The sequence below is a fragment of the Furipterus horrens genome, unplaced genomic scaffold (assembly GCF_987537825.1).
Source record: "Furipterus horrens unplaced genomic scaffold, mFurHor1.1.pri manual_scaffold_15, whole genome shotgun sequence".
In the NCBI taxonomy this organism is placed as follows: domain Eukaryota; kingdom Metazoa; phylum Chordata; class Mammalia; order Chiroptera; family Furipteridae; genus Furipterus; species Furipterus horrens.
The window spans coordinates 21,873,042-21,883,692 of record NW_028327185.1 but is presented as its reverse complement, the minus strand read 5'-3'; positions in this window follow the sequence as shown (position 1 = coordinate 21,883,692).

The following is a 10,651-nucleotide window of genomic DNA, read 5'->3' as shown; positions in this document are numbered from 1 at the left end:
TTGTCACTGACCACTCTGCAGGTGGTCCTTCTACAAACGTAGACGCGGGGTGGATACCATAGCAGGCCTGGCCGTATGTGTACATGGTGACTGGAGCTGCCAAAGGTGCCATCTCCCATCTCTGCATGACACCTCTTCCTGCTCCCCCCACCCCCGTCTGGCTCCTCCTTGCGAGTTCTCACATGGGCAGTATTAATGAAGGCCATTCAGGGCCCAACACTGGCCCTGTGGGGTTTCACCAGGGAAGCCCAGCCCGAGAGGAGTGAGTCACAGGGTCGCCAATCTCACATTGACAGGTATTCACTTACTTAATTCTCCAACAATAAGTAAACACCATGAGTGTAACTGTTTTAAAAGACGGGAAGCAAGGCACAGAAAAACAATGGTTTCCCCAGGATTATAGAAAGTAAGCAGGAAAACTGGGGCTTGAGTCAGGCAGCCTGGCCCGAGCCCTCCCCGAACCCCTGGGCCAGGCTGCCTTCCAGGGCTACCTGTTTGTAGGTAGGCAGACCCGCAAACAACCGTGACGACGTTGTGCGAAGCACTGTGGCTGCGGGCCGCTCAGCGGAACACGCTTCTTCCAGCTTTGCTGTGAGGAGGCGTGTCGGGCCTGTGTTCTTTATGGAAGATGACACTTGGTTGCCCCAGTGGAAGGCTAATCAGCTCTTGGTTTCTCTGAGACAGACTTGCAGGCCCTTCCTAAAACACACACCATGCAGAAGAAAGAAGAGGCTACCCCACAGGGTCAGGGAGGGCTGGGTCTGTTTTGTTGTTTGGAAACTGCCTCTGTCCTTGGTCCTGACGGGGGCTTGCCATTGTGTTTCTGAAACATTCTAACCTGCGAAGTGGAGATAATGGCAATGACTCCTCCCGCCTTTCTGTCTAGGAGGACACAGAGAGGTGCTACATAGAGGAACGCTGTGATTATCGTTTAAAACAAATACCTGTACTAAATGCCAAGCTATAATATAGGGAAAACTACATGGCATCAAAGAGACCTTGCTTCTGTTGGAAGGCTAATGTAAAATTGCCTGCAAAGAGGCAAACATAATTTTCAGGTCAATTAATGACTCGCCACCCTTGTAAATGGTTTTAGTACATTTTTATTCTTTGCTTCTTTTGTTGAAACCCCATTCTTAGCTTCATTAAAGCTCACTGGTAATAGCAGTGTTGTTAAATAAGACCTCAAGTCCTATCTCTCCGTTTATGACCAGGGTCTCTTTATTCTGTGGTGCATGTCAACATCATTAGCCTGCTAAAACAAAGTTCAATCCATAAAAGCACATCAGAGAAGCTGAGGAAGTGGGACAGCACAGAAACTGGCTAAATCAGGTCAAGAAAGATGTGCTTCCCAGTCCCCCATTGTCTTTCCTTTTTCTGTCTGTCCATATCCTGCCTTCCACCCCCGCTCCTCCTTACACTCCTTCATGACATCCTTTGTCCTTTTACCGTCCTTCCCTTTCAAACCTGGGGCCTTTGTGCAGCTTGCCCCTTGAGTGTCCCTCAGCTCAAGGCTATCTATCTTCTTAAAGGCAAGTTCAGGCTTGTGCGCTATGAGAGACACAGGTGTGTGACTGGTTCCCTCCCCCTCTTGCTGCCACCAGGAGGTGAGTGGCACAGAGTGTACCTGTGATAGGCAGTTGTCATTGTGTCATTGGGTGCGTGTTTCTGGTTTGGCTGTCCAGAATCTGACACCCCCTTCCCGTAGGGAGGAATCACCCCTTACATATCAAGTTAGTGAGAGACATTGTCCCCTCCCCCTGTGGACGCTCCAGTGGAGAGGTCTTCCCTGTGTCTTGGGTGCATCCCCTTTCTAGCACTGAGTGGCCAGGGAGTGCCTAGTCACCCAGCATGAGCTACGTGGACTCCTGCTTGGGATATGACCACAGAACCCAGTGACACAGAAGTGATAGAGTGCTGATATTTATTCTGTGGGCACTGTGAGGGTCCAGGGGCAGCTGTGGCCCAGCAGAGGGGTCTAGGACTGCTGTGTCCCCTGGTAGCAATGGCCAGCCAGGGACAGTGGAGTCCGTCCTGAGTTCAGCATCCCTGCTCGTTCCTTGGCCTCCTGAGCTATCTTGGCTCCCACCCATTTTCCTCACTTTCCTTTCCAGTTTTCTGTCAACTCTTTGAGCCCCCAAGTTCCATCCAATAAGTACCTTATTCTTCCCAGAAATAGGTTGGGTTGGATGTACATATCATATGACCTGACAGCTCCACCCCAAGGTATATACGTAACAGAAATATGTACATATGTTCACCAGAAGAAAGGTACTATGTTCATAGAAGCACTATTCACAATAGCCCCAAGCTGGAAGGCACCCACATGCCCATGCTGAGTGGATAAACAGATAACAGTACATCCACATGGTGGGATCCTACAGGGCAGTGGGAATGAAGAGTCCTGCAGCTGCATGCTGCTGCGTGGCGCGGGAGCACGGGACGAGGCAAGTCCGTGCTATGTGGCTCCGCTTCTATCCAGTGTGAGACCCAGCACAGCCCCCTGTGCTGCAAGGGGGCTATCAGCCACTCTTGAGGGGCTGGTGGCCAGGAGGGGCACAGGCGGGGCTTCTGGGATATTCTGTTTCTTGTGTCTAGTTTATGAAAATTCTTTGAGCTATACACATTCGATTCGTACATTTTTCTGTATGTAATACTTCAATAAAAGTTAGTTTTTGTGGCTACCAGTCAAAAATCCTACTGTTATTTATTCATTTACATATTTATTTAGGTCTTTTTGCTCAACCTGACTCCTCTTCAGGTCTAACAGCATCCTGGGGCACGTAAGCGTGTACCTGACAATGCTTTGAAGCAGGAAGTATTTACGATCCTCAGCTATCTGGGTGGAGAACAGGCTTTGAGCACCGTGCAGATGGCTCTGTGAACAAGGCGTGTGAATGCCAGGCTGTGGAATTTGTGTCTTTTGGGAAAACAGTGAGGAATCCTACCGAGATTTCCCACTTGGGGCAGCATCTTTGTAATGAGGCAGGAGGCATTCTCCCAGCTCCTCCCGCCGCTGCTGGCCAGGAACAAATGGAAGGGGTGGCTGTCACAAAGCACAAATGTCAAACACCACCTCCAGGGAAGCACCACACCCAGGCACCAGCTGGCTCTGCAGTGATGTGTCTCCTGAATGTAGCCCAGTCCCCTGGGCCGCCCAGCCATAGACAGGCTGAGGCAAATAGCTCCTTTGACTCTGTGCCACCCAGCGGCTCTCAGCCCCCTCCCAGAACTCTGAAGGTTTCTGAGGGTCCCGGATGCTGTCTCCTTTGCTCTCGGCTACAATGTAGCCTCAGCCATTCTTCTTGTAGCTCTGACAGGTTCGGGCCTGGGGGAGAGCTGGGGCTCCTACTACTGCCTCATGGAGTTCAACCACGTCTGAGAGCCGTCAGCAGGCTCCCTCTGTGGGAGCTGGGGGAGGTGAGCAAACCGCAGGCTGGAGGGATCTGTGCCTGGTGACTGTTCCAATTGGAGATGAAAATAATGACAACTAACATGTTTGTCCTGAGAAAAACATTAGACAATCTATTTACACATCCATAGCCTTCAGCGCATCAGAGTGGTGAGAAGGCACCAGACCACAGGCGGTGTTTATGGAGGACAGGACGATGCTCCCTGCCCCACTGGTTTCAGCTCTGTCACTGGGGCAGCACACCACTGTGCCCTCCACAGGCTCACGGCCGAGAGCCGCGGCGAGGAGGATATGCCGGGTGCTGCCCAGTCTCAGTGTTTCCGGAGATAAGTGTGGATGAGCCACGTCCACTACCACTGGTCAGAACCTGACAGCCCATCCAGTGTCTAGTAAAACGCCTACACTTGATACTGTTTTAGCTATAAATAACTCACTAACTTGTAAAATGTTCAAGCCCAGGTATGGTGATTAGCCTACCTGCTGGTGTTCTTTTTTTTTTTAAAGATTTTATTTGTTTATATTTACGGGGGAAGAGAGGGAGAGAAACATCAATGTATGGTTGCTTCTCATGTGCTCCCAGTTGGGGACCAGGCTTGCCACCCAGGCATGTGGCCTGGCTGGGAATCGAACCAGTGACTGTTTGGTTTGCAGTCCAGTGCTCAATCCACTGAGCCACACTGACCAGGGCTGCTACTGTTCTTGTAACCAGTACCTTCAAACGTCCCCTGCTTCCAAAACCCAGCTCAGGCCCTGCTCCCCTCTCCAGAGTCACCTTCACACCTCACTCCCCCACAAAACCCTGTGCTCCAGCCATACCGGCCCCCTTCAAGCCCACCTCCCAGCCCTGCTCCCTGCTGCCTCCACTGCCGACCACACCTCCCCTCGCCAGCTCTGCTGATCGTTTAGCTCTCAAGTCGAGCATGGCTGAAGGTTCACGCCTGCCCTGACCTCTCTGACCAAGTCAGGTCCGTGGCAGTTCCCTATTTGTGTGTGTGATCTCTCAGCGCCGATCGGGCTTCCTCACCTGTGTCCCCAGCACCTGACATCATGTGGCACGTGAGAGGCACTCGATGAGCAGCAACCACAGAAATGAGTGAACATCACCACTCAACCTTTTTGCACTGAGTGCCTCTTAGGGTTCTCCACGAGCGAACCGTGTGGGTGGACCCTCAAAAGACCTTGTGAGACTGTCACCAGGGGGACGGGGGAGGGAAGCTCTTTCTGTTGCATTCGTACCTATTATGTTGGGCACCCAGCAGGGGAGCTCGTGTTTGGTCCCCGCAACTGTGAGATGAGCCATCTGCATTCTGTGTGTTCCTCGATGTGCCCGACGCAGTAAGTTCTGATGAAGTAACTTGGCAAGTGACTGGATTCGAATCCCAGTCACTCCTGATTTGACACCACCCGACACCTGCCTGTCATCAAACCAAGGCATTGCAGAGACTAAGGCTCTCACCCCTCCACCCCACATTAGAAAAAAATAGCTACTGGGAAACCTCGAAGCACACTCTTGACTTTGTATTACGGTTCTGCTATGCGTGTACTTCCATGCAGTGCAGATGGAGGCTGCTTTACTTGTGCCGATTAAGGCCGGGAGGGCCACCTGTGCGTGAGCCGTGGGAGAATGACCTGTTGTTACCTTCGCCAGGTGTGTGCACAAGTATTAATTCTCTGACTTGTTTTTCCAAATATTTGGTAAAATTCTTATCGACTACTGAAGCTCTTACATTATTTATTATATTTTATCTTATTGTTTAATTTTAAGTTAAGTTGGACTTCATTCAACTCTTTTCTAAGTAAACCAGTCCCTGGGGCAGAGGAAAGGAAACCAGTGTCCAATGCCGCTCTCACGATCCCTGTTTCCTGGTTTCCTCAGCAGATGATTGGTTGTCTCATGGTCGCCCTTACTGGTCTCTCACACTCGAAGATACACTCACATCAGCCCGTCTAGTTAAAATGACACAGGAACGGGAAAATGAAAGAAGAGGTTGGGCCCCACTTGGTAGACAAATAATGATTGAGCCAGGAGGGTGTTAGGAGATTAAAAAAAAAAAAACAAGAGTGGCAAGAGGCCTGGGCTTTGAGTCAGAGGGACCCAGGTTCAAATCCTGGCTCAGCCACTTCCCTGCCCTGCCACTGTGCTAAGCGTTCATTTTCTCACCAGGTAAAATGAGGATAATAGTGCCTATTTCACAGGCAGCTCTTGAGGATTTCGTGAAATAACATAAGTAGTTAGCCCTGCCTGGCCCCTAACACATGCTCAATGAACGGTCTCTGTTTACCTTGTTAACCACTGTTGTGGAAACAAGAGCAAACAGAGGGAGACTCAGAATTTAAAACAAGACTTTGCTGTTTACTGCAGACCCATTGAAAAGGGGAGAGACGGTAGAACCTACCCATCAGTCGTAGGGCACTGGTCACACTGCAGCACCTTAACACATCGGAATTACAGGCTTTTTCCAACGTGAATGCACCCGGGGACCCCCACCCCCCACCATCCAGAACCGCCTTCCTGGAGAAGGGACCTCATGATGTTTGGGGAAGACAAGACCTTATGGTAATCAACATAGCGGGTGGTCAGACCTACAGCTGTACGTTTGCAGACTTCAAAATGGCTATTTAAAGGGGTGATGATAACATTCAGTGCAGGAGCTCCAAGTATTTGGTAAAACATTCAGGATCTCTGAAGGAACCACAGATTATATTTACCCAAGGAAGTAACCCACTAAGGGCCTCTCTGGTGGCTGGAACTTAGTAACTTCTGCTAGGTAGTGCTTTTTGCAGTGAGCTGATTTTACCATTATCTTCGTTTGGTTTGCACCTCTGACAGTTTTGAATGAATACACACTGGACCAAGATCCCAAAGGCTGGACCCCGCCCCTGCAGCACCGAGTCTGTGGGGGCTGAGGAAGGGCTGTCGTGGCCTAGGCGGGGCTGCCAATGAGCGTCCACCTGCCACTCAGCCGGACGCTGGAGGGGGTGCAGCTGTAGGAACCGCTTGGGGGTCCTCCCAATGAAAGTCCACAGCTCTGTCAGGATCAGGCACAAATTACTAATTATTGTTCCAGGCTGAATTGTGTCCTAAAATTCATGTTGAGATCCTAATCCTAGGCCTTCTGAATGGGACTGTAATTGGAACAGACTGTGTTTTCTTCCATGTAGTCCCCTCGACAAAGAATTTTCAGCCTCCTCCTTTTGATTCCTTTGTTCTGTTTTTCTTTCTTCCTCCTTACTGGGTCCAGTGGTTAAGATGATCTTTGTGACGTGAGTCTGTCATCTTCTCAACTGCCAGCTCTTGAATAGACTGACTGCTTCCAGCAGCCCCTGTCCCTTGATTATTGACTTTCAAGCAGCAGGCAGCTGGACGTGCGCTCAGTATCACTATGCCACTTCCTTCCCTCCTCTAGTCAACACAGGAAAACCCCATCAGCATGACAGAGACCATCTGGACCCAGGAACCCCAGTACCAGGTATAAGCCAGAAAGAAACTCCCCTTATCTGCACGTGGCAGTAGGGATAAGAGTAAGTGTAGGAAGACTATACTAGGGAAACACTGAGACACCTAAAGAGGTAGCCCAGCCCAGGGCTTTGCATGGAGTCTCCGATGTGACAGGTAATTTGGGTCTGAATCCTGGTTCTACCACCTGCTAGCTGAGTGACCTTGAGTGGGTTACTTAGTCTCTCTGTGTCTCAGTCTCCTTACTCTAAAATAGGGTAATGGTACTACCTGTTATTAGGATGCATGAGTGAGAATCTTTAAAGCACTTGGGACTATGCCTAGCAGATAATAAATATTACATACGAGTGCATCAGTGGGAAAATGTAAAAATTAATCCAATCATGCAGTCTCATGCTACACAGCAGCTAAAATGAATGAATTAGATCTGCATATATGAAGACAGGTGTTGGAAATATGTTGAGCAAGAGGAGCAAGTCATAGAGCAATATATAAAATATGTATTTAGGTAAATTTAAAAAACAATACTACATACTTTGGTGGTCACACACACGCGCGCACACACACACAGTTGACATACAAAAATGTGAGCCAGAGTATATTCTCCAAAATCACCATGTGGGGTAACAGAAGGGAGAAGGGAAGGGAGAGGAATTGGGGATGGGATGGAGAATACCGCGACCCAACCGGCGCGAAGCCGGTGACCCCTGGAACAGAGGCCGTTGCCTGTGCACGAGCCCTGGGCTTCTTTGGTGGTGACCGTGGCTCTGAGTGCTCTGCTTTTCTCTGTTGGACATGCCTGCCTGCCACTCAAGCCCGCAGCCCGAACCACTGCCTCAGCGTGGCAGGCTCTGCTTCTCTCTCACCCTGGATGTCTGTCTCTGAGTTGGTTCTTAACCATTTGTTGGATTAAATTTTAAAACAGGAAGTTTTAGTAATGTGTTGAAACGATTTGAATGTCAAGACATTATGAACTGGCAGTATAGTGAAGTCAATGTGATAATCCTTCCAACGGTGTGGGGCAAGCTAGGAGTCAGCTGTGTGCTGGGCTGATCCCCAAGCAGGCGGTCTGCACCGTGAAGGGTGCCTCCACTTAATGCGTCTTCCAGACCCACCCAATGTGGCTTGGAGAACTGAACGGAAGATGACGGAGGTGCGGGTAAGTCACCTCTGGGCCGCAGAAGCATCTCATGACCCAGGCTTGTCGGATAAACTCAAGGGTGAGCTGGGTGACTGGGTCCCTTCTGGAGTCACCACTCACATGTCACTCCACTACCCCGCCCCCCCCCCACCGTCAGCTTGTCAGTCACTTAGAGCCATCCATCCTCATCCCTCTCCTTCCTCCTCTCCGATGGCCTGCAGTCCCTTCCTCCCCTATTCACCCAGGGCTTTCTTTTCCTCATCCCCCTGCAAATTGATCGAGTCTATGAGCCATAGGTTCCTAGGTTCCCCTCCCTGCTTTCTCTGAGCGCATCTGGCCAAACCCCAGCCCTGGACAAACACAACTATTAGTCTGGTTGGTGCCCTTCATCCTCAGCTTGCTGAGCCCCAAAGCATTGTGGGAAGTGACTCTGATGCATGTGCCTCTGCTGTAGGAATGCGTCTCCAATAGGGACTGTCCCTTCAGCAAGGGCCCCAAAACAAGACAAGCAAGGCAGAGCTACCCCGGCCAGCCCAGTCTGCGGCTGCCACACCAGCTGCCCAGCAAGGTGACCGAGAGTGGTCTGTGAAGTGACTGTGTGGACTTGTGGCTCTCCACCCTCCTCTGCCTCACAGGAGAAAGGAAACCAGCACTTCTGAGCACCTGCTGGTGTCAAGGACTTTCATACTCAGTATCATAATTTTTAAGTACATTTTATTGATTATGCTGTTACAGTTATCCCAACTTTTTTTCCTTTGCTCCCCTCCGCCCTGTACTCTCCTTCCCTTCAGCAGTTTCACCCTACCTAGTTCATGTCCATGGGTCATGCATGTCAGTTCTTTGGCCTCTCCCTTTCCTATACTATTATTAACATCCCCCTCTCTATTTTGTACCTGCCAGTTATGTTTCTTAATCCCTGCACCATTTCCCCATTTCTCACCCTTCCTCCTTCCAACTGATAGCCCTCCAAATAATCCCCATACCTATGATTCTGTTCCTATTCTGGTTGTTTGCTTAGTTTGTTTTTGTTTTTTTGTTTTTTAGATTCAGTTGTTGATAGTTCTGAGTTTGTTGTCATTTTAATGTTCAGAGTTTTGATCTTTTCTTTTTCTTAAATAAATCCCTTTAACATTTCATGTAATAATGGCTTGGTGATGATGAACTCCTTTAGCTTTACCTTATCTTGGAAGCACTTTATCTGCCCTTCCATTCTAAATGATAGCTTTGCTGGATAGAGTAGTCTTGGTTGTAGGTCCTTGCTTTTCATCACTTTGAATATTTCCTGCAAAATATTCTTAACTGCAAAGTTTCTTTTGAGACATCAACTGATAGTGTTATAGGGACCCCTTTGTAGGTACCTCTCGGCTTTTCTCTTGCTGCTTTTAAGATTCTCTCTTTATCTTTCACCTTTGGCATTTTAATTATGTATCTTGGTGTGGTCCTCTTTGGGTCTAGTTTGTTTGGGACTCTCTGTACTTCCTGCACTTATATGTCTATTTCCTTCACCAAATTTGGGAAGTTTTCCTTCATTATTTTTTTACATAAGCTTTCAATTTCTTGCTCTTCCTCTTCCCCTTCTGGCACCCCTGTGATTGGGATGTTGGCACGTTTAAAGTTGTCCCAGAGGGTTCTAAGCCCCTCCTTGTTTTTTTTTTTTTTTTCAATTCTTGTTTCCTCATTCTGTACTGGTTGTTTATTTCTTCCTTATGTTCCAGATCACTGATTTGAGCCCTGGTTTCCTTCCCCTCACCATTGATTTTGTGTGGATTTTCCTTCATTTCATTTAGCATAGCCTTCACTTCTTCCTTTATGTGTTATGTGCTTAATCTTGTCTTCAAGTCTGTGAGCATCTTTATCACCAGTGTTTTGAAATCTGCATCTGTTAGGTTGCCTATCTCCTTGTCTCTTAGTTCTCCCACAGGAACCTTGATCTTCTCCCTCTTTTGGGTCATACTTCTTTGTGTCCTCTAATTGACAGTCTCCTGCATTTGCCGGGGTCTTAGGTAGAGCTGTCGCACCTGTTCTGTTGTAAGGGGCAGAGCCTTAGGTATTTGTCAGTTCGAGGCAACCCGTTTCACCAAGTTGTGGTGCTATATGTGGAGGAGGGGTCTGAGAGGTAACAATGCCACTTGCTCAGCACTTGCCCCTTTTCCAGGTACTTCTCCCACTTCCTTTATGGGACTGGTGCCTCTCTAGCTCTTGCTGTGGCTGTGGTTCCCAGAGTGGGTGGGTTTGTGGATGTTCTAGGACCATGGGGGCCTCTAAACAAATGGACTGTGCTGAGAGACCAGCAGTTTCTTCTACCACCCCAACCCCCACTGGTTTGCACAGTGAGAAGCAATGAGGCTTTATTTTCCCCAGCGCTGGGACCCTGAGCTGTGCAGCCCGGTCTGGGGCTGGGATTGCTCCCCAGGTGTCCCTTCCAACTTTTGAAATGTGTGGCTGCTCTTTCTGCTGGCCAGCCACAGCCACTGCCTTGCTGCTGCTGCCTCTGTGCAGCTGCCACCTCCACCACCCGCTTTTCACCGCATCCTTTTCACCCCATCTCTGCCCTTCCTACCTGTCTAGATGAGTATTGCTTCTTTATGTCTTTGTTTGTTGGACTTGCATGCAGTTCAATTTTCTGGTAGTTCTGGTTTAT